The sequence below is a fragment of the Artibeus jamaicensis genome, unplaced genomic scaffold (assembly GCF_021234435.1).
Source record: "Artibeus jamaicensis isolate MK-2021 breed Jamaican fruit bat unplaced genomic scaffold, CSHL_Jam_final scaffold_537, whole genome shotgun sequence".
Taxonomy (NCBI): domain Eukaryota; kingdom Metazoa; phylum Chordata; class Mammalia; order Chiroptera; family Phyllostomidae; genus Artibeus; species Artibeus jamaicensis.
Window position 1 is genome coordinate 32,649,455 of NW_026522047.1, and position 26,265 is coordinate 32,675,719.

At 32.6% G+C, this 26,265-nt stretch overlaps 1 long non-coding RNA gene across 1 annotated transcript in view; it reads left to right on the forward strand.

The window, feature by feature from the left end:
- LOC119056574 (uncharacterized) overlaps nt 1–25,897 on the forward strand; it is a 332,875-nt gene extending 306,978 nt beyond the window's left edge. Inside the window, exon 9 of the long non-coding RNA XR_005083906.2 lies at nt 18,659–25,897. This is a non-coding gene — a long non-coding RNA (uncharacterized LOC119056574). The remainder of the gene's footprint in view (nt 1–18,658) is intronic.
- Nucleotides 25,898–26,265: the final 368 nt, after the last annotated feature.

Here is a 26,265-nt window from a genome sequence, read left to right on the forward strand (position 1 = left end):
TCTTAAAGTAGTCTAATAGTAATGTCTGATGTATTATTAAAAAACAATGTTATTTTACTCTTGTTTAATATTTACTCTTATAGTTGCCCCCAAGTCCATATTAAATAACATCTATGAATTTAAAATTTAACTGATGTTAAAAATTATGCAGTTAAGGAAGTTTATTATATTGCTTAAATGCTATGTATGGTATTGTGCATCAATTGGACTGATATAAAACCCATCTGCAAAAAAGTTGAAGTATTTAAAAGTTTATCAAGTAGAGGATACTGATATCACTTATTAAACTCTTCCTCATCCTTATAAGACTTACAGTTTTTTCATTGCTTTTCAGGGAGAGAGAGAGAGAAACATTGATTGGTTGACTCTGGTAGGCTTCCCCACTGGGGATCAAACTTGCAATCTAGGTATGTGACCTGACAGAGATTTGAACCCCTGATCTTTTGGTGTATGGGACGATGCTGCAACCAACAGAGCCGTATTGGCCCGGGCCATCTAGTTAATTCTATTTATAATAGACAAAGGTTAGTAAAATTATAAAAGCCATAGTGTAATTGTTCTTATAGGAAATATAAAACTTATTTTTCTCTAATGCCTGAAATAAATTGTTCAGTGATCTATTTATTGGGATATACTTTAATCACATAAAAACGTTCATCTGATTATTGAATGCCCACTTAAAACTTTTAGCATGTGGGTATCCATAACAATTCTAAACATTACAAGTGTCTTCTTTGTAAATATTTCTTTTATAAGAAAGCACTCAGTTTAGGGTTCATTTTTTTCTTTCTCTGGTCTATTTTTATTTTGTAATTTATTATAATATTTTTAGAAATCATCATACTTTCTTTCCAACTCAATTTTGTGGAATATTTTCACTGTAGTACTTAGATACTATTTAACATTGCAAAACACATTACTACTTTTCAAACTTAAATGAATAATGGTTTTATTTAAAGTCCTCAAAAAAAGGACTTTAGAATTATAGAATAGTTCTAATGGTTTAAAAAGAGTTAAATATTTTATTGTATTGAATAGCTAACAAATTCAGGAACTTTCTAACTGTGAAATGGTATTAATAGTTGATTAAATGTAATCTATTCATCTAAGAAAAAAAGCTAAGAACATGCCACATATCTATTTTTTAATTCTCATTTGTAGTTTGGTTTTTTTAATCACTGTTCCTTATTTTCAAATTTAATTTTTAAAATCTTTTCTCAGAATAATAAGATGAATAGAAAAGTTTTCTCTGTGTTCAACTTAGAATTTCCCTAGCTCATTCTCATCTAATTATCTTGGGCTCTTTTGTATTCATTAATCAATCTGAACTCTTTCAAAGATTTGTTGAATGAGTAGCAAATATGATCCTCAGTGTTACAAACCTGCGTTCCCATAAAGCCATACATGAATGGAATCCTGGTTAATTCAAATTTATAAAAAACATAGTTGAATTGCAGAAGTGCTTAATGTTTATTAATTTATTTTTAAGTCAAGAATACATTAAAATAAAGGCATGTGCTAAATTCTAGCTAGTGAATTGCCTTGGGAATGTATTGTGAACAAATGTGCAACTTCAGAGAAATTGTGCCTTTGTAAAGCATATGGAGATTGGTAAGTGCAATTACATGAATGCTAACAATTTTTAAAGTTTAAAATTATGTGTGGTAGAGTCAGACATCTTGGATTAAATTCATAGCTCCAATATTTGGAGACTCTTAATCAAGGGTACACTCCTAATCTCTTTAATCTTTGTCTTCCTCATATGAAAAAATATTTTATCTTAGAGAACTACTACAAATAGTGACATACAATACTTAGCATATAAAGGAGCGCTTCCATTATTTGACAAATATTTATTGGATGCCAGTTTCAAATACTCCTCCTCACTCTAAAGATACAGAGGAGCAAAATAGACACAATTCTTGCTCATTAAAATTTGCTCATATTAAAATTTTACTATAAGTACTAGGATAATTTTACAAGTGAGTGCAATGTAACCTTTAAGAATCAGATAATTACTATATGATTTAATACATTCTAGGCCATACAAGCTTAATTCTTAAGGCTTATGAAAGTATAAAAATTAAATATAAATTTAACTTATTTCTGTAGATGTATAATTTTAAAGAAACATAAAATAGAATCTATACTATTTTGAGTTCTGGCTGTATTTTGTTACCAACATTGACCCGAACTTCTAAAGTAGACTTTATCTTATACAAATATAGGTTAGAACTGCCAATGATATATTGTACCTACATATATAAAATATCCATTTAGAATAATGTAAATTTTAGAAAAAATGGTGTTTTCTGCCCTGGCTGGTGTAGCTCAGTGGATTGAACATGGGCCTGCGAACCAAAACATCGTGGTTCGATTTCCCCGTCAGGGCACATGCCTGGGTTGCAGGCTAGTTCCCAGCAGGGGATGCACCAGAAGCAACCATACATTGATATTTCTCTCCTTCCCTTCCGTTCTAAGGATAAATAAATAAAATTAAAAGAAAAAAGGGTATTTTCTATTATTTATTAATAAGGATCATAATTTATAAGTATACGAAACCTCTATGCTTTTTTTCTATGCTTTTTATGTGCTTTCACTCACTCAACAATTCCAAACAACTAAATGTAGGATTACTGGTATTAGCTTGGTTTTATAAATGATGCATGGACACATTCAAGTTTCAGAAACAGGCAATATGCCCTTATAGACTGACTTTTTTAACTTCTTACATTTGCCTTGGAACTATTTATATAAAACAGCTACGTTAATAACACACACACCTGTCTTTAAGTGTAACCTCATTTCAAAAAACTAACTTTTCTTTAAATGCTGAACTTAAGGTTTAATATAGATCTTATTTGGAGAAGATTATCACTTATTCATTTTACATAAATTCTAAAAACAGCTAATTACAACAATGCTATCATCTCTAAGCATGTCTATTTTAGAAGCCACAACATCAAAATATTTTTCTTCTAGTAGTTTCCTTAGCATTATCAAGCTATTGTTTTGGCATTTTAACTGTTAAATGTCAGTAAAGATACCTAAATTTGTAATGCTTTCATCTATCCTTCTTTGTGAAAAGCTTTGCCACAAGATTGAGACTTTGACTCAGTTGAAAATGCTATGAAAATATTTGCAGTAGCATTAGAAAAAATATTTATGTATTAAGAAATGCTTGTATACACTGACATAGTATTTTGTGGAGGAAACCAGATTGTATTATAAATTCCATATACACACATATGTATGTTATAGGTGTAAGCTGTAAACATCTTAAAATATCACTTAAGAGCTCTGTGTGTATTGCCCTTAAGTTTATAACTTAAGACAGACACAAAAAAACAATTTATGAAAACATGTAGAGTGGTCAAATGTGTTTTCAATTACTATAAAAAGAATTTGAACAAAAAATATTACAGAAAACTTGAGAGTTCATCTTCTCTTAAAGCTAGGGGAGAATTTGAAAATAATTATACTTATGCTGTGGAACAAATTTTTCAAAAACCCTTGGAAGCAAGTAAAAGCAAAACAGCTGTCCCAGAATAAAAAGGGCAGAATGATGTACTGGAGAATAACATTCTCACAGTGAGATATATGAGCAGATTTCTCAGCCGTATGTCATACTAGGAATACAAGAAGCATGTTTTAATGTGATATTAGTAATTTGGATGCAGGAGGTATAGTCCTTGTGTAGTGCATTCAGTTAAAATATTCTCTTTCATGAGTGTCAGACTGATTTTAATGTCTGAAGCTTCCATGTTGCTAAGATTAACTGATGCATCTGGGCAATTCACAGTGAATTACCAGTGCAGAGACGTTTTTCTATAGCTGAGAGACTAAGACTCATTTTCAATATTATAACACTCAACCTAAATACATCTATTTTTTAAATGTCTAACTTCTAAAGGTAAGAGAAGTTACATCATTATATTTCCCTAGAGTTACAGACAAAATAAGGTAATGATTTGGGACCTGATTAAATTGTGGGTTTTATTAAACAAAACATTGATTAAGTAAGGCATACTTTAATTGGTGAATTTTGGGAATATATAATACTGCTTTATTTTACAGTACATTTTGAAGCCTACAGTTTTTGTTCAGAAAGACCGCATTCTATAAAATTGCAATATTAGTTGCTATGATAAATAACTACTAGAATAAAACAGCATAAAGAATGGCATAAATCATAAAAGAATGTTTTAGCTTTGATAGTCTATTGGCAATAATCAACAACTTATTCAAGTTACTTCTCCCTTGTCCAAATGAGTAATCAAGACTTAAATACATATCTGAGCTCATAAATCAAATCATACTATTGACATGTGGAGTGTCACTAACTATGATATTCATTGGGTGAGTTATGTGGCAATAGACTACAAATTATGGATTGCCTACTCTGTCTCTTCTATTGTGTTAATAGGTTTATTTGCATTTTCATATTTAATTTTCACATGACAAAGTGTTTCCCCTTTAAGCCAATACTTACTAAAGCTTATAGCCTCATGTAGTTAATAGGCCCTAGATTTGACATGGACCTACCAACTTGATTGCAATAACCTACTTTTAACTCTTAAACCATACCACTTTTCAATGGTAATGTTTTTTTCCAAGAAAAACGTATCCAGAAGTGGTTGGAGCAGCCTGAGCACTCCAATTAGAGGCTGTCATTGATGTCTTTGTGGTACAGAAAAGGCAATTTCTAACAAGCGATCTAATTTTTAAAAGTGGGCAGAGAATTTAAGTAAACACTTTTCTAAAGACACATAATGGCCAATGGGTACATCAAAATATGCTTAACATTACTGATTATCAGGGAAATGCAAGTCAAAATCACAATGACACATCATCTCATACCCATTAGAATGGGTTTTATCAAAAAGACAAGAAATAACAAGTGTTTGGTGAGAATGTGGACAAAAGGAAACCTTTGTGCACTGTTGGTAGGAATATGAATCAGTACAGTCACTATGGAAAATGAAGGTGCCTCAAAAATTGAAAATCAAACTCTACCATATGATGTAGCTATTCTGTTTCTGGGTCTTTATCTGAACAAAACCAAACCCCAAACACACATACACCCCATGTTCATTGCAACATTATTTAAAAGAGTCAAGGCAAACAACCTAAGTGTCCATCAATGAATGAATGGATAAAGAAAATGTGGTATATATATATATATATACACACACACAATGTAATAATATTCCATGAAGAAAATGAAATCTTGCCATTTGCAACAACATATATGGACCTTAAGGGCATTATGCCAAGTGAAATAAGTCAGACAGAAAAAGACAAATACCGTATGATACGAAGCTTGAAGATACAAACAACAGATTAGGGACTTGGGTGGGCAAGTTGGTGAAGGACATCAAAAGGTACAAACTTCCAGCTATAAACAAGGTCTGGGCATGTAATGTACCACAGGGTGACTATAGTTAATAATATTGTATTTCATATTGTAAGATTTACTTTCTTAGCAACTTTCAAAGTTCTCATGACAAGGAAAAGAAAATTCTGTAACTATGTATGGTGAAAGATGTTAACTAGATTTAGTTTGGTGATCATTTCTCAATACATAAAAATATTGAATCATTATGTTGCCTACCTGAAACGAAAATGTCAATTATAACTCAGTATAAAAATAAACAAGTTAGAAACAATCTATTTCCATAATTTTCAGAATTAACATGAAAGACAGTGAATGACAAAGTGAGATAGATGATAGACTGTAAGAAGAAAATATATGTATTGGGTTAAATAGTGGTCCTCCCCCAATTCATCACTGCATAAAATCTCAGAATGTGACACTGTTTGGAAATACAGTCTCTGTAGTTGTAACAAGTTGATCGGAGCAGTAGATTTGGGCAGAAGGAGGCCCCATGAAGTCAGAGACAGGGAACGGTGTTATGTTGCTGTAAACCAGGGTGTACCGGGAGGCCCTAGCAGGGAAGGGTGGTCTTTCCTAGACTTTCAGAGGGAGCACGGCCCTGATGATTTCAGACTTCCGGCTTCCAGAACTGTAGAAGGACCATTTTCTGTTGTTTTAAGTCACTCAGTTTGTGGTGATTTGTTATGATAGACCTCAGAAACTAACACATCAATTATCTTATCCTATACAATGAAGGGTTTGTTCTAGTACAACAGGTAAAAAAATGAAATAATGAAAATGTGCTGTTTTTGATGAAACCATAAAAACGGGGTATTTTTAAATGACCATATGAAGTTATGCCTACACACACACATGGCTGTCAAAAAAGTCACAGCACAGTGCTTTTTGAAAGTTAACATTAATTTAACACACACAGCAACTGCAATGTTGAAGCACAATAATTGCTAAGATGTTCCTTAGGTAACTCAGTCTTACTTTAAGATGGTACAAAGAAAGAGAGATGGGTGGGAAAGGGATAGAGATTTGATACAATACAGCCAACAAAATTAGTCTACTAAATGTATTTATAAAAGTATGTATTTATATTCATAAATATATGTGTATATAAATGATAGGCAGATAATCAATTGGGAAATTTGTTGATTGTGCAGGTTAATGCTTGTTAAATCAACCATTCTTAGTCAGTTTGTTTTATCAGATATTGAATGAGATGTGTTAAAGGCTTCCTTTGTGAATGTAGATATTTTTGAAGGTGTGGTATTTATATATATATATATATATGTATATATATATATATACTCTTATTTCTACAAATTTGACTGCTTTATTTCTCTCTCTGTCTCAATTATTGGCTTATGGCATTTTTGGCTGACAGGAAGATGGTCGTATTGCTTTCTTTTGGTTATTTTGATGACGTTTTCCCCATCCTTTGTTGAACTGTTTTCCTCTACCAAAAGTGTGTCTTACAGGAGCTTATTTGTTTTGATTAGCAGACATTGGTCCTGTCCAAGTGTCCATGAGGCTTTGTGCTACATTAAGGGGCTCTTGATATTTGGTCCTTGTTACCTGATCCTGTTCCAAATGTCCATGTCCTATAGTTGATATAAATCCTGCTCGTCTACAGGATTCAAACCCTGACCCATCTGTCTCAACCCAGGTAGGCTACCAAGGCAAGGAGGGTTATTGGTGTCAGTTCAGCTACAATAGTGGTATTGGACCAACAAAATAAGACAGTGTTTTTTTATGTATTCATCCTGTAAACCCAAAGTAGAAATACACATTTTGAGTTATTTGAACCTACGGATACTTTTTTAAGCATGAATGATTTAGACAGATCCATGCCATGTGTTGTTTAACACATTATTTAATCCAGCCCGATGTTTGTTATTTTCCCTATTTTTAACTTGCTAATGATCTATTTCTGTTATTGGTTATTATAGAAATTACCTTTTCTAACAAAAATTTTTTTACCTACTATCCAGTTATGAAAGCATCTTTGAACACTGATAACCTTCTTGTACCCTTTGCATTACTGTTGCAATGCACTTTTTAAAAAGTTTGAAATTTTAAAGATATTGCTGTTTAATTCAGTGAATATGTAATTAGTATGTATGTATTTATAGATATTATCACATACTATTTACATATATTAGCATTTTAATATCTTTCTTTTAACTTTATAGATTGTGTGAGATTGTTTTTCTTGCACTAGCATTTCTTGCACTAGCATTTAGTGCCAAAATACTTGGAGATTAATGTTTTCATTTTCTGTTTTTCTACAAAGCATATTCATTTTTATGTGCATGTTTGAAAGCTATTTTCACTGGTATAAAAATCTAGGTTGAAACTTATTTTCTTTTAGCAATTTTTAATATGTCATTCTGTTATGGTCAGTTTGGTACTTACTGAGAAATCCTTTGAAGGTAGTTATTTTTTTCCTGTGGCTGATTTTATATGTTAATAAAAATGTTCAAAAGTTATAACATGATAAACCCAGGTATGAATAAATAACATCCAGCATGAAAAAGTAATGACAGTTGCAAAAAACAAAAGCTTGGGTTAGTGCTGGTTTCATTTAGGCCATCTAGAAGAATACATTTTAAAAAGGGAATAAATAGTGTAAAAATTATAGTAATAATATGAACTTTCTTTTTCAAATGGGGTATATTTATAAGAATTTTAGTTAAGAAGAAGTAGAGGATGTTAAAGATTAGGTTCCACTTATCTCACCTATACGTTTTAATAATCAGTAAAACAAACAAGCAAGCAAAATATAACCAGAGACATGGAAATAAAGAACAAACTGACAATAACCAGAGGGGAAGTGGGAGGTGATCATGGGGGGAAAAGGTGGAAAGGTTGTCAAGGAACATGTATAAAAGACACATGGACAAAGCCAAAGGTGGGTAGAATTGAGGTGGGGAAATAGAGACAACTGTACTTAAAAAAACAAATTTTTTCTAAGATTATTACAACTTGGAAGGTAATAAAACAATAGGTACATAGGGAAAGGTGATAAAGATAATCTTTCACTTTCACTACCTTATTTTTAACAAAAACATTGATCTGAATGCAATGAAAACCTCTTTCTTTTCTGCCAACATATCTTTTAATTAGATAAATCCCAATTATAGCTGTTTTGTTGTTCAGTGTTTAAAGTAGACAAGTTTGAGGTGTATTCTTAAGGTAGAATATCTAACACAAGATGAACTAGATGTAGGGGGTGTCAAAGAGAAGAATCATAGATTATACCAGTGTTATCTGACTTGGCTAAATGCATGGATAGTGGTGCTAAAGAAAAAGGGAAAGAGAACACATTTGAGGTGGGATGTAATGAATATATTTTGGATATGGTAATTTGTCAGAGCATGATATATTGAATGTAATTTTGGGTATGAATCTATAATTCAAGTGGATGTCCTTTCCTTGAGAAATAAGTGAAGTAATCTTCATATGATTAGTATTTTAAATAACTGAATTACTTGAGTACACCCAGGGCGAGTCATAGAGGAAAGAGCCTCAAGGCTAAGCATTCCCAAATTTAGAGATCAGAAGAATCATTCCAGCTCTCCAATTATTATGAAAGAAGAGGCTCTCAAGGGCTAAGAGAAGAATATTTCAAGAACAAGTCGAACAACTTTGAAGAACAAAAAAAAGTGTGTAAGATCACATTACAAAAGTGCCTGTTAAGAATTGGAGCCCTGGAGACCATAACAACTTTCACAAGAGGAGTTCCAGCGAACTGGTGGGAGAGAAAGGCATGTACCGGGTTAGGAATGAAAATGTGCTCATAGACAACACAACAGTGGTCACCAGATGGGGAAGGGGTCAAATATATGGCAATGGAAGGAACTAGACTCCGTGTGGTGAGCACACCATGGGTCCTATGGGTGTTGGATTGTATACAGTAACCAATGTTACACCAATAAATTTAATTTAAAAAAAATGTGCTAAATGAAAACTTTGGAAATAATTTTGAAAATACAGAAAAGTGGAATATAGAACAATTTCATCAAGGGAGAGTATACGTATCAGTAGAAAATGTGTTTGTTCTACTCTGGAGATTAAGAGACACTGACATTAGGAATGAAAATGTGTAATTTAAGGTATTAAAGTCTTTCAGCCAATAGTGCAAATGGAGAAACTTGCATTTGATAAGTAGAGCAACATGCTTAATGTCATTAATTGAAATAGAAGACAGGTACAGTTGTACATTCAGTGATGAAAAAAAAACAATGGAGAATTTTCATGTGACTGAAACAGGGAGTTTCCAATGTATGACTTTTTGAAAGAAATTGACTATCAAAAATGTTAAATAATGAAGTTTCAACATGTAAGATACAGGTTATATTTGAAGTTTTTATAGGTAAAATAAGATTTGAAGGTAATGCAATTTCTGCTGCTGATGAGGTCCATGATGTTCTATGGTAATACAGTAACCGGAAGGGATGGAGCAAAGCTCACTAGGGATCGAGGATCTTAGTGGCAAATGGGATGGATGGGCAAATCACATCTAAGCTGAAGTCTCTAAGAACAGAAGGGCTATTTATAAGCAAATGCCAACACTTTCCAGTATAATACTGGAAGGGCCCAGGTAGTTTGTGGATGACCACAATTAAAAGAAAATGGAGAAAGGGTGGAAGACCAGAATGTCATGAACTTAACTGAAAGAAGAGATTTTTATAAGTGGAAGAAGACAGCTTGTTTGGAGACAGCATGAATTGTGAGGACACTAATCCCATCTGATGATCCCGATGGTTTGGCATAAGGTTAAACAAGTAAGTTCTACTTAAAAATATATTACTTACTTTGAAAATAAAGAAATGGAAATAAATTTTCCAGAGGATAGTGTTTTAGTTAAAGGCAAAACTTTCCTGGGGCATAGTGTTGCAAGTTTGGAAGGAGAGGTACAGGGGTGGAAATGAAATGGATCTTTAGAATGGAATATTGCAAATAACAGATAATACCTAGGAAAGTTAGATTTCTGGTGGAAATTAAGAGAAAGAGGTGAACATCACTAATAGTGATACAGTGAATATTTATGCAGTAACTTTGGTGGGCAATTATAAAGATACAGTAAATGAAACAGAGCAGGGGTCCTTGCTCTGATGGAGCTGCCATTCCAGTGGGCAGCAACAAAATACAGTGATACAGGTATGTGGTGACGGTGCCCTGGACAAAAATAAAGCAAGGCGAGGGATGTGGAGTATTAACACGGTAGTGGATGTTATTTTACATTCTCTATACAGGAAAAACTCCTCTGTTAAGGTGATACTGAAACAGTACACTGTGTGTTGGCTTTATGGTAGAAGGTAATGTAGACAATAGATCGGAACTAAAATGTGAAGGACTTAGGAGTTGTGATAAAGTCTCCGACTTTTACTTGGAGGGAGTGGGAAACCACCGCAGGATTTTGAGCTGAAAAAGAATTCTGTCAAAAGGCGTTTTATAAATGGTATCCTGGCTGGGTTTTTTTTTTTTTTTTTTGAGAACTGACAATAATTGGATCAAAGCAAAATCACAAGGATGGTCTGAAAATTTAATGAATTAGTCTATACAAAAGTGGATGATGATTTTGAACAGGATGACAGAATAGTTAGTGAGAAAAAGTTTTTTTTGATGTTGGCTCTATCTTCAAAATACATTGTTTGGTACTATATTGAAAGTGAGACAGAAGAGAGAGAAAATAATCGAGTAACACCCATTAACTGTATATGAGCATTTTTTTTATTAAAAGGTAAAATAGAATCATTCTCTACTGAGATGAAAAAGCCAAAGAAGAGCAGGTTTGTGGGTTGGGAATAGGAGTTTGGTTGTGGACATCCAGGAATGTGTTGAGGTGGAAAGTACAAACTGGAGTTATACTTTGAAAATAAATAGCGCACAGTAGAGGTTATGTCCATGAAACTGGTGGAGATCAGAGAGACAGCTTTTATAGTTGAGGCGAAGGATTTAAAGGATAAAACCTGAGAGACTCCATTATCTCAGTGGCTAGGAAATGAAGAAAGAAGAAGAAAAGTGCGTGTAAGGAATGGCTAAAGTTGAAAGAAGAAGTGGTATAAAAAAAATGTCAGGCCTTACTTTTCCTGTTTTCTATCATTCCTTCCATTACTGTCCTTTTCCTTAATAATCTCAGCTCATTTTTGTTTCAAAGCACACTATACATAGTTTTAGTCAATTAGATTCTAGTAATCACTGTCTTATTGAATATGGTTTGTACCTAAAACCGCTTTAAGAATTTCTCTGGTGTGTATTAGTAAGGATAAAAAACTCAGCCCTTTGTAATTACTCAGATTTTGGCATGGCCTTTCAAAGGATTGATTGTAGTTGCAATAAATGTGATGAATTTTGCACGGAGCAAACTTGGAGTTGGAGAACAATCTTTGAAGGATAAATATCACATGACAACACTGCATACTTTTTAAATGATTGAAATAAAAAAATAGTTTGCATTTATGAAGAATTATTCTAACCCAGTGTTTTTAAAAAAGAAAAAATACACACAATCTACCAAAAACATAAAACAGTTGATTAAGCACATAATTTTGAATTGCTGTTAATTTCCAAAATGCCATTGAACTGCAGAACGCTGTATTTGAAACAGTAGAGAGACTCATCCCTATAATTGCATCTTTATCTATGACTTTTTTTGTTTTCTTTTCCTGGGGGCTAATTTAATAAAGGTAGAAGCTAATTTAAAAAGTTTCTGATTTGTTCTTTATCTTCTGATTCATGAGGGAACATCTGACAAACTTCAGTAAAATTTTGCTATTTGAAAACTAAATACATATTAATGAAGCTTTGTAATGGTAAAGTAACTCTGAAAATATGGTTATTAGAAATAATAACATCCCAGGACATTTAATAAGCCTTTGGCTATGTTTTGAGTGTTAGAATATGTCAAAGCTATAATGTTGCAAGGCTACTGAAATGATAATATACTTTAAAGTACTCCTGCTTAGAGGAATGTGAACTATATTGAAATTTCTGCTCAAATTTTATTTGAAAAAAGAATATCAACATGTTCCTATAACCATAGACACTAATAATTTATAAAGTGAACAATTTGAATTTAGACACTAATTTTCTTATTAATTTTAGTATTTGTTTAAAATATTTTCAGATCACTTCATAAACTGATTATATTAATGCATGCATAAATACATAGATTTGTGTATCATATATATGTGGTAACTTTGTTGAGGTCCATATTTATACTTCTCATTTGTACCACAGCCTGTATGTATGTGTATTCTATACATGTACATCTATTCTAAAACATGCTAGATTTGCAAATAGAAGATCTTAAAAAGTTCTACTTTTTGTCTTGGATTTTTGAATTGTGTACATCACATTATTCTTGGGGATTTTCTGATCTGTAAATTAGAATTAGCATTACAGGTACTCTCCTGCATATTCAAAATAGTGGTTATAAGAATGAAATGTAATCTCTAAAGCACTATTGAAATTATATGTAATTAATGTACATATATTAACATAAATTAATTCAGAGTGACAGTCTAGAATATATTATCAGAATCATAACTCCTTAGTAGCTTCATGAACACAGCATTAAAAAAACCTATTCAATATCGAGCATTTACTGTGTGTCGAGCACTATAAAGGATATTAAAGATCCAGTGGAAAACAATTCTGATATCATTAAACTTACATTCTGGTGACATAGGACAGGTAATGAGCAATGTACAGTATGTCAGAAGATGATAGGTTATGTGAAAAAAAGTTTGTAAAATAGATAGAAAATGGTGTGCCTTGAGGGTTAAAATTTCAGATATGATGACCAGCATCACTGGGAAGATAATATTTGAACAATGGCTTAAAAACTTGGCAACGAAAGCTATCAGATATATTTTTAAAAGCTATATTTTGTTATATATCAAAGCTATCATTGGGAGAAATACATTTCAGAAAGAGGAAAGCTCAATGCAAAAGTGTGTGATCATAGTGGAAGCCTCAGGGAAATTTGAAAAATATTTCTAACATCATAAATGAAAATATATACAAGATTTTTGAGATACACCTAAAGAATTTCTAGAAAGTAAAAATATAACATTGAATGATTAAAGAGAAGAAATGTCTCAAACCACTAATCTAACCTATTTTAAAAAACTAGAGGAAAAATGACAAATTATACCCAAAACAAGCAGAATTTAATTTATGTAAAAGAAGAAATCAATGACATTGAAAACCCAACACAACAAGGAACTACCAGTAAAAGAAAAACCTGTTTTTGAGGTCAATAAAATTGATAAATCTCCAACCAGATAATGAAAAAATGCAAATTAACATCATACAGGCTTCCTGGACTGAATAATGAATAAGTAGAAAATCTGAATAGACCAATCAATAGTAAGGAAACTGAACTAGTAATAAAGAATATCCCAAAAAACAAAAGTCCAGACCAGATGGCTTTACTGGTAAATCTACCAAACATTCAAATATTTAATACCTATCCTTCTCAATACTTCCAAAAAATTGAAGAGATCATACTTCTCAACTCATTTTATGAGGCTAATGTTACCCTGATACTCAAACCAGAGAACAACAATACACACACACACATACACAAAAGGAAAATTGTAGGCCAATACCTCTAGTGAATATAAATGCCAAAATCTTTAACAAAATGTTAGCAAACCAAACCTAACAATACAGTTAAAGGTCATATGCCATGGTTAAGTGGGTTCACAGCAGGGTTCCAAAAATGGTTTGGCATCTACAAATCACTCAACCTGATAGAGTATGTTAACAAAATGAAGGGTAAGCATCATATGATCATTATTAATAGATACAGAAAAAGCATTTGACAAAGTGCTTTTTTATCATTGACCTTTATGATAAAAATATCAATAAAAGGTGTGTAAAAGTAAAAGTACCTCAGTAACAAACATATATTACAAACCCACAGCTATCATTATTCTTAATGGTGAAAAACATAAACCTTTTCCTCTAAGATCGGGAATAAAACAAGGATGACCACTATAGCCAATTTTATTCAGCATAGTATTGGATGTCCTAGTGAGATCCATCAGTCAAGGAAAAGAAATAAAAGCTTCCAAATTGGGAAGAAATAAGTAAAACTTTCATTATTTGTGGATGATGTAATTATATACATAAATATATATGTGTGTGTGCATGCATATGTGTATATATGCATATGTGTGTATATATATATACACACATATGCATATATACACATATGCATATATATATATATGCATATATAACAAATATATATATATATATATATATGTGACTCAACCCAAAAACCATTAATGAGAGTAAATAAATACAATAAAGTTTCAGGGTACAAAACCAATATACAAAGTTCTCTTGCATTTCTATACGTTAATACTCAGACAAAGAAATAATGAAAACTATGCCCTTTATAGTCACAACAAAAAGAATAAAATGCCTATGAATAAATTTAACAAAGGAGGTGAAAGACATTGTTGAAAGAAATTGAAGAAGACAAATGGAAAAATATTCCATGCTCATTGATTGAAAGAATTAACATTGCAAAATGCCCATAAAGCAATCTACAGATAAAATGCAATTCTGACCAGAATCCCAATGGTATTCTTCACAGAAATAGGACAAAGAAAATCCTTAAGTTGTATGGAACAATAAAAGACACCCAAATAGCCCAAGCAAATCTGAGAAAGAGGTTAAAAATGGAGGCATCATTCTTCCTAATTTCAAACTATACCCCCAAACTACAGTAACCAAACAGTATGGTATTGGCAGAAAAACATACAGATCAGATCATAAATATATTTTTGTGTGACTAATTTATATATAATTTATATATATATATGATTAATCTATAACAAAAGCATCATATAATGAAGAAAAGTTTCTTCAAGAAATAATGTTGGGAATAACAGCCATATTCAAAAGAATAAAACTAGACCACTATTATATACTATATACAAAAAAATTCAAAGTAGATTAAGACTGGAATATAAGGCCTGAAACCATAATGTATGTGGAAGAAAACATAGCCACTAAGCTGTGGATATCTCTCTTTGTGTTGTTTTGTGGACTTTGCTCCAGTGGCAAAGGAAACAAAAACAAAAAAATGGGACTGCATTAAACTTAAAAGCTTCTACACTATAAAGAAAACCATCAATAAAATGAAAATGCAGCTGACCAAATAGAACAAGATATTTTCACATGATACTTTCAATAATGGGTAAATATCCAAAGCATATAAAGAAACTATATAGCTAAACAACAAATAAATAATTTGATTAAAAACCTAACAGAGGATGTGAATAGACAATTTTCTTAGGAAGGCATGCAGATGGCCAACAAGCACATGAAAAGATTTCAACATCACTAATTATTAGGGAAATGCAAGTCAAAGCCATAGTGAGATATTACCTTCCACTTATTAGAAACGCTGTTATCAAGAAGATAAGAAGTAAATGTTACAGAGGATGTGGTAAAAATGGAATCCTTACACAGTGCTGGTGTGACTATAAATTGGCACAACCACCTTGAAAAACAGGAGGGAGATTCCTCAAAAATATAAGAATAAAACTTACATTACTTAGCAATGATTTTTCTTGATACTTACCTTAGGAATATGAAAACACTAATTTGAAAAGATATATGCACCTCCATGTTCACTGCAGCAATTTTTATTATAGCCAAGAAATAAAACAGCCTAAGTGTCTACACAAACACAAAATAGAATACTACTCAATCATTAAATATATGAGATATTATCATTTGCAACAGCAGGATCTATTTTAATATGATCTAGAGGATATCATATGAAGTAAACTAAGTCAGGAGCAAAGTCTTATGATTTCACTAATACTTGGAATATTATACAAAAAAAACCCAAACTCACAGATACATGTAACAGATTGGTGGTTTCCAGAGAAGAAGTGTGGTGGCAGGGAGGGTGAAATGGGTAATAAGGGTCGATCCATGGTCACAGATGGAAACTAGAGTGTTGGCAGTGAGCATGCCATAGTGTGCGCAGAAGCTGAATCACAGTGCTGTATGCCTTAAACATATACCATACTCTTAACCAATGTGACCTCAATAAAAAGACAAGAGATAAATGCTGGTGGGACCATGCAGAAAGGGGGACCCTTGTGCATGGATGGTGGGAGAGTAAACTGGTACAGCCACCTTGGAAAACAATATTAAGGACCCTTAAAAATTAAAAAATATAACCACCATATCAAATAATTCCACTTCTGGAATATACCCAAAGGAAACAAAAATCACACAAACTCAAAAAGATATCTGCACCCCCATGCTTATAAATGTTATTTATAATGGTCAAGACATGGAATCCACCTAAGTACCTATCAATGAATAAAGTTTTATACACAAAATATTGAGCCATAAATAAGAAGGAAATCCTATTACTTTTGACAATGCGGATGGATCTGGAAGGCATTATGTTAAGTAAAATGAGTCAAAAGATGACAAATATTGTATGATCTCATTTATCTGTGGAATCTTAAAATTGTTAATAGGAGAAAAAGATATCGAACTCATGGTTACCTGGCACAGAAGACAGGGGTGAAGGGGAATTGGAGGAAGGTGGTCAAAAGTACGAACTTCCACTTGTAATACAAATAAACACTAGGGAAGTAATGTACAATTGTCATGGCTGTGACGCTGCTCTCTGATGCACAGCAGTCTCCCCTTGCCCACGTGGGAAACATCCCAGGACCCCCAGTGGGTGCCTGAAACTGTGGATAGTACCAAACCTTGTGTATATACTGTTTTGTCCTACACATACCTACATACCTATGATGAATTTTAATCTACAAATTAGACACCCATAGTAGATTAACTTATACTACAACAATTACAACAATATACTGATAAAAGTTATGTGAGTGTGGTCTTAGCAAACTAGCTCCAATTTCTCTTACCTTCTTCACAGTTTCACAGATAGACTTGTTCTTATTATAGACCTTAGTACCCTCTGCATGCAGATTTTATTTTTTCCTTAAAAAGCGAACACTTTAAGCTTTTCACATAAAGGAGACACTTCATAGCTTCTCTTTGGCATATTTCAGTTGCCAGCACCACTACCATTGTGCTTTGGGGTCATTATCTAGAAAAATAACACTTCCGTGAACAGAAACAATGGGATAACATGACAATGAACTTGATAGCCAAGACAACTGTGAAGTCACTACCAAGAAGGTAATATATGCTGGACACAGGGGATGCTCCGTGTCCCCAGGGGGTGGAATGGGATAGCACGAGGTTTTACCATACTAATTACTACTTCAGACTGCGGGTCGACCATGGGTAACTAAAACCACCCATGGAAAGCAAAGCTATGGAAAAGGAGACACCATTGTATAGGAAAGTTATTAAGAGAGTAAATTCTGAGAGTTCTTATCACAGAAAAAAACCTCTTATTTTTATTGTACCTATATGACACAATGGCTATTAGCTGTACCTGTTGTGATAATCATTTCACAGTACAGTCGACCCTGGAACAGAACAGGCTCGAACTGCGTACAGTTGGTTCTCCATATCCCAGGATTTTGCATCTGCAGATTTATCCAGCCATGGACCAAAAAACAGTGGTTTTCAGGGAACCTGTGGATGCAGAGGGCCTACTATATGTGTTTTCAAAGTCATTCAATATAAGGGACCAACAGGGGCATCCAACTTTTTGGCATCTCTGGGCCACACTGGAAGAAGAGTTGTCTTGGACCACACTTTAATACACAAACACTAACAAAACCTGATGAACAACAACAAAAAGATTTACATAAATTAATGATTTTGTGTTGGGCTGCAATCATAGCCATCCTGGGCCATGTGAGGCCCACGGGCCATAGGTCAGGCACCCCCTGGTAGAGCATCTGGGGATTTGGTATCTGCAGATTGTCCTAGAACCAATGACTGAAGCTTTGGCTGGTCAAAGGTGAAAAGGTAAAGGGACTAAGAGGAAGTCCCCCCCCCACAACAGTATGGTGACTAACAGCGGGAAAGGGTGTGGAGGGAGGTGTAAGGGGTAGAGGGAGGATTCATGGTGATTGAAGGAGACTTGACTTGGGGGGGGTGAACACACAGTGCAATATACAGGTGATATATTATAGAATTGTACGCCTGAAACCTGCATAATTTTGTTAGCCAATGTCACCCCAATACATTCAATGTTAGGAAATGTTTCCTAAAAATTATATATGCTTTATCATAGATATGTTAACACTACAATGTGTACCATTGTATTTGTCATTGCAGATGGCCTCTAGGATCTGAAGGCTGTCTTCCTCAAGAAACTTTCAAGCTGCAACCACCAAGAAATAAACCCCACTAATAACCTGGAAGCCTCTCTTTCCCCATTTGAGTTCCAGTGTGACTGCAGCCCCGCTGATACCTGAGTTGAAGCCCAGTGAGGACCTGTGTCCAAACTTCTGACCTGCAGAGACTAGGAGATAAGGAATATGTGGTGGTTTAAGCCACTAAATTTGTTGTGACTTGTTATGTATAAATAGAAAGATAATATACTTTGTTCTCAGTTTCTTCAAATGGGACATGAAAAATATGGTATTTAGCTCACAGCAATGTATAAAAAATTAAATACATGTTCATTGGTATATTATATATTTTGAAGTTGTTTTATTTTTCCATATCTGAATTTAATTTTTCTGAGTTCTCATTCCTTTAGGAATGTAAATTCAGTTCATTCTTCATTTTTTCTGGGGTACTGGCTTTGCATCTAATTTCAGGTAAAGGTAGCTAAATAATCACAAAGACCTTGGTCTTGCAGGAGGTTATCTGGGTTGAGATCAAGGCATCCAATGTGCCTTGCCTGTGGGGAAAAAATGGTGTTTTGCAAGAGCATCTTTTGAAAAATGGATTTGGAAATTAACTTTCTTTCTGAACAAATGTAACCTGGTGCTTTCTTTTGCAATCCTTTCAGTAATAATGTTACTTTATCTGTTTTTGCTGGAGAAGTACATTTCTGAATGATGTCTATGTAATTTTGGACTGTACATTTATAGAGATACATTTAAAAAATTTTATCCCAGAAGTCACTGCTTTTCGCTTTCTCAGGAAAAAGAAACCAAATGGTTTATCTGAAGGTTCACAGTGTTTTGTTAGAAAATTGCACAAAGTGCTGATCTTTTATTCCACTAGTGGATAAAACTTCTTAACGATCAATGCACTAGAGACCACTGGTCCAATAAAATCCATTTGTCAGATGTACACACTTCTTTTGCTTCTGCTTTAAAAACTGTAACTCTCTTACATTAAGTTACCCCAGCAAAACTGATTCATACTGTACACTTTTATTAATATCTTATTGTTTTTAAATTTATGTCATTCTTAGTTAAGGTATGTTGCACTATTAAGTTATTGATTTATTTTTATAAATTCATATTCAATGCAATAATAATTAACAATGAAAAAATACACTTAACCTCACATTTAAAATGTGTGAAATATATCTAAATAGCATATTTAATTGCTATTTTTTTCTCTGAAACTACTAGTTAGTAGTCTGTAGAAAACCATCTGTGCTCTTTGGACCAATCTGGAAGAAAGTAGAGATAGGGAAGAATGTAAAACATGGCGTGTTGTATGGGACGAGGTAATACATTGACACATGAAAAATATATTTCTAATACTTCCTTTCCTATCACCCATTAAAACATTACAATCAAGCCTAAGTTTTCTAGGGTACAGGGTTTCCTTATTGTCAGAGGAATTATCTCTTCAAATTTCCAGAGCCTATTTATAGAAAATCTTCATTTATCTGATGAGTATCTTAGCATCATTAAAAGCAGCAAGAAAAGTTGTGATCTTCCTGTCATGAAGAAGCTGCTGTGAAGGTCAAATCTCTGGCCGAAAAGATGCCAGGAGTTGGCAGAGAACACAGGACAAGACTAATAGCTTCTCGTAGAAAAAGCAGTAATGACAGTAATGGCCATTACCATGCACTAAGGCCTCTTCCCACTTCCAGAGCCAGTATATATCCCCTGGAACCCTGTCCTGTTCACCATAAATGGGCAAGGAGCCCCGAGATTGGCCTGAGCCAGATGTGTTAGTAGTCATCATGAGTAGATGGGTTCTGATATTAGATTTAACTCCACTGAGAAATTGTAAAATGTGTATATTTCTCACCTATGAGTTCAATGAAACAAATTCTTATCAGCTTATATGGCACATACCTGAAAATAAAAGTAAAATCCTAGTGGAGAATTAAGGATTGAAAGAAGCCAGCTAGAAAATTTAAAATTTTAAAAACGGGGGGCCCCTTTGCTAGTAACATATTGTAATAAGATTGAAATATGTTTTTATTATGAACGAGTGTAAGTATTCTTGACTCTACAAGTTTTAAAATGCTGTCATATCAAGATAGGAGAATGGTGAGAAGAAATTATAAAGACTCAATCTTTATATGGTTATACATCCTAGAAAAGAATTATCCTAAAGATTTTGCCAGACTTACCCCTAACAGAAATTCAGGATCACATAAGATATACCATTGGTATAGATAACGAAACCTTTATTCCTCAGTGGGCAAAAAACTGTACTTCCCTTAGGAGGCAGATAAAAGGTTACTGGTGAAGCTGTGTTTAACTTTTTGTGTAGATGCTATAGTAGTTTACTGATGACTGTGGACATATTTAATTCAGGAGATACTATGATTTTCAAAGATAACTGATTTTCTATATTGAAGTAGACATTAAGATAATGTTTAAAAAGTTGTAAGGTTACTTTCTACCTAAAAATGTTACATTTTTGGCCAATGCAACTTAAATTGTCATCTTGTTAGCTCATAGTAAAATGTTATATTCTGTTACTTATTCCTGACATTAAGTAAAATATATGAACTAAAAACTAAAAGAGTTAATATTTGAAATACATCATTTTTATAATATGGACAGCTCTGCCCTTTTCTTCCTGAGAATACTATCCTCCACATGTCTTTTTTTTTATTCAGAACTGATATAATGTTAATAATATTCCACATGTTAATTATCTAGAAACCATATGAAAATGTTGGGGGTGGGGGAAAAATGCAAACCATCAAACAAACTAATGAAATATTTTAACATTAAATTTCAAAGTACAAGAAAATTACAAAAAACTTCAGCTACAGTATCGTTAACTAATACTACTTCATGGAAAGACGTCCCCATTTTGAATTGTAAATGAAGCATCTTCCTTCTTATTTCAAGTTACAATTTGGGGATAACCAATTTCTCAGGATTCTTCACAACTTTGTATCTTTTGGAAGCAAATAAACAAGGATAATTATAATTTTTGTGTTGAAAGCATAAAATGACTGGATGGAAAACATTTACAAAGATGTGTGGGGCTTCCTTTTCCTAGTGAAGGGAGCCTAGGTTATTGGAATCAACTAATCAACTATAAATTTAAGCACACCAGGAAGAATGAACAAAAAATATCAAAAGGATATGAAAAGAACACATTTTTATTGAAATTACAGAAATCAAAGAGTAAAAATGAAAGCAGACAAAAATAACCCTCCAATGACTGATATCTGACAGCCAGAAGACAACACAAAGTTCTTTAATTTGCTGAAAAAAATATTTGGCTCCTCAGAATTCTATAACAGTGAAAATATCTGTCAGGTTTGGAGGGAAAATGGCATTGAGATAAATAAAAACTAACAGACCCATCCATACGAAAGGAAATTCTAGAGGAAGCATTTCCGGTAGCAGGAAATGATTCCAGTGAAGTGTGTGTGTTACATAAAGTAAGGAAGAACAAAACTGAAAAAAGCAAAACCAAACTAAACAAAGATGAATTTTTAAAAAACACTGTGTGTAAAATAACATTTTTCCCACAAGGAGAGGATGAGTGTAGCAAGTTAAATCATAGCTCCAGTGTTTAAAGTATATGGTGGGAAACATTACTCAGGAGTGGGTCTCTTGTTTTGTTTTGTTTTTGTTTCTCTTTGATGAACATGTAAAGCTTGTATAAGAAAATAGTTAGAAATTACAAAACTGACTAAGTATACAGATTATTTTCACCATTAAGAAAAATTGAGTACAGTCCTCAAATTTAATGGGTGACTCTACTAGTGCTGTTTAGCATCATTGTTCACAACTTTGGATAGTTTAGTACTAGCATGTATCAACAGATGTTGTAAATGAGCAAGGTTAAGTAGTCAACATGCATAACTTCATATTCTTCATTGCTATTCTAGTGGAATTTTTGATGAACTTTGTGCCAAAGAGCTCAGAGAGCACACATACAGTAAATGACAGATGTGATTTACTTCAAGAAAACATTAAAACCAAATTCAATTTATTGATTTATATAATAATTACTTAGTTTAAATTTAAGTGTAATTAGTATTTTAAAAAATAAGCTTCTAGCATATTTAAGCATATTTCACAAATAACATGTTTTAAAAGGGTGGGGGCCAAAGGAGCACGTGAGTTCCAATAAAGGTATTTTTTTTTTGTTCGCTACTTCAGGAAAAATTACTCACTTCTGAAAGAGTGAGCACTTTTCTTAATCTTTAAATATAGGATTTGTATGATTAACAGACATCTCATGATTGAATTAGAAATATTAACATCAGCAATGTGTTCCAAATATCCATCACCAAATGAAATTTACTAATATCACTGCATTATAATTTATGAACTATATGACTGAGTAGTAATGCTTGCTTGCATATAAATTTTTTTATATTTCATTATGATTAAAATGTTTATTAAAATAACATTTATATACTGTTTCTCCTTTCTATCCCATTTAACTGATATATTAAACTCCCAGATTTTTACCCCCTAGAATCTTATGAAAGGACTTTTAAAATTTAGTTTTGGTTTTTAAATATATTGTAATAATTCAGAGTTGCCACATTTTGGCGAAAAGATGTATGACAGAAGAAACAATTTTGAGCTGGAGGGCAGGATGGCATGTAAGGGGAAGAAGTGTGAGTTTTTTGTGTATATGTGAATAAGGGAAATTTAATACTGCAAATATCACATTGTGTGACTTAAATCAGTTGTACATGACTTGGTAAGTAACATAATAAGCATTGAATTGATGGAAGCAGATAATGAGTCTAGCAGGTTTAAGTTAATGAAATAAAGTGAGTGAAAACAAGATAGCTGCCTACTGAGACAATAAAAGATTGAGGGTACTGTAGGCTAAGGAAGTAACTGAGATTAAAAACAATGATAATAGTAATAACAATAATAAAAATGATGTGAGAGCTAAAAGTCACTGCATGATTAGTATATGCAGGCTTTTTTTTAAACTGCTGAGTGACAATTTCAAATGGGAAGTAAAATAGAGAAAAAACAATTCTATGTTCTCCATAAAGAAAGAAAAAGTTAAGGTACTAATAGAAGTGAAGGACTTAAGATGGAAAAATTCATTCATTCAACAGGTATTTATTGACTTTTCTATAATGTACAAAGAATTATGCTATTTGATGGGAATGAAAGCATAAAGAATAAATATAGTTTCTACCTTTTTGAAATTTAAATTTGGTGGATGAAATGAGTATTAATTAAATATCCCACACAGAGACGTAAAATTACAACCACAATTATTAAGCTTACAAAGAAGAGATTTGTGATGCTGGAAAGAACATTATAGAGAAAATTCAATCTTGTCAGAAAGACTGAAAATGATTTTCTGACAATATGAATCCTGAGTTCAATTGGATAAAATTACAGTAAGAAAAAGCACAGGTTTGACCAAATCTTGAATATGTACACTTTAGGACTTAATAGAAAAATGTTTAAAAAACATCAGGTAGAGCTGGTTTTTTGAGACTGAAGAAAGAGTGAAGAGAAGTTAATGTAAAAATCAGTCACTGGCCAAATAAAAATATTCAAATGAAAATGTTAAATTTGGGCCTTAGTTTTTTATTAAATATGGTATCTTGCTAAATACTCAGATGATAGATGTACTAGCTCATTATATACTTTAATTTTCTAGTGTCATTATGCAATAAGATTTTTCCAGATATAAAATTTACCATCTTCTAAATATCATATCTGTCATTCAGGCCATCTGAATGACATAAATAATGAGATTATTCCCACTCTATTTTGTGTTATAACACAATGCACATCCCTCCTACCAAGCATTTTATATAAATTAGTGCAAACTTTTAAAAATTATATTTATTTTTTTAGAGTATGGACAAGGGAGGGAGAAAAAGAGGGAGAGAAACATTGGTTGCCTCTCACATGCCCCCAAATGCAGGCCCCCAACTAGAAACTGGGCCCACAACCCAGGCATATGCCTTGACCAGGAATTGAACTGGTGACCTTTTGCTCCTCTGGGTGATGCACAACCCACTGAACCACACTGGTCAGGACTAAGTCACTGCATACTTAATGTTAAATGTGATTCTCACACTTGTGTATGGACTCCAACACAGAGTTATATTACTTTATTAGCCCATTTACCACCTACTCTGCCCTACTATTAGATAAATCTTTGAACCTGAGATGTTTGGGATTACTTCGGGTGGTAATTTAAGCACCCTTCTGGTTTGCCATTTATTGTCTATTTCGAAAACTGTTATATATCTGTGGTCTTTATTAAAAAATTAAATTGGTTTAATCAGTACTGATTAAGACAATTATTTGATTCCAGTAAGAAATTATTAGTAGTGAAGGCATATCACTTTTCAGAGAATTATTTTTGTTATATATATATATTTAAAAATATATTCCTTTTTATAATATATTTACCACATATAAGCAATCAGACTCTTCTACTCTCATTGTATATTGGATAGGCTTTAAAATTATAAATACTATTCTGTATGCCTATTACTAGCAATAGTAGGAAGTGATTCACATCTTTCAAATTCGCCAAATTTTATAGCACATAATCATATATACACACACTTTGGTGATGTTATAGAGGAAGTTAAATGTATTTAAATTTTATTATTTTGTAATGTTAGGTTCTAGATATCTCTTAAAAGGAAAGTCAGGCTTTCTCTTGAAATGTATTTAACAATTTAGCAGATAAATTATTTTGCCTATATTTCACCTCATTTTTAAGTGTGTGGGAGGAAAAAATCAATGTATTTTGATCACTTATACAGTATTTAAAGTTTATTATTTTGTAATGTTGGCTTCTCAATATATGTAAAATTCAGACTTTCTTCTTGAAATATATTAATTTAGCAGATGAATTATTATGCCTACATGCTTTTCATCTCATTTTTAAGTGTGTGGGAAGAAGAACAATATATTTTATCACTTGCACCAAGTTAATATTCTAATGTTTCAAAAACATTATGACTAGTACAAATTACAGAAAAATATAATCAGTATTATAATATTTCATATGGACCCCTTGAGTTTATAGTTTTACATGGAGTCTGGCAGAAGTAAGGCCTGCTTGAGTGTGTTGGTGGGTAATAGTATGGGTGTAATAATTTATAGTTTTAATTTGAACATTCACCTAAAATGTCACATGGTATGTTTGAGTGTGATATTGTCATGTTACAGAATTGCATGCTTATGATTTTGTAATAAACTATTTTATAATAATAAAGGGTCATTTGTGCCAGAGCTTGTATTTGATTTGATGCATATTGTTGGATTATTAAATGATGCAAGCTCATTAAAATTTACTTTCAAACATTTGCAGAGCAACTAAAAATTTAAAAAATTTCCTGCATTCTGATTATTCAGGGAAAGCAATTGTTAATTTTGGTGGTAATTTCTTTGAGGTTCTTCTATGCATTAATACAGAATACAATTTATGAAGAGTCTGTAACAGATTTTTAAAAATTTGTTTCTTTCCCTGCTGCTGCTCTTGCCTCAGTCATGCTCTTTTGTTGTCCTCACTGAGCAACACCACTTTGATTTAAATCTGTG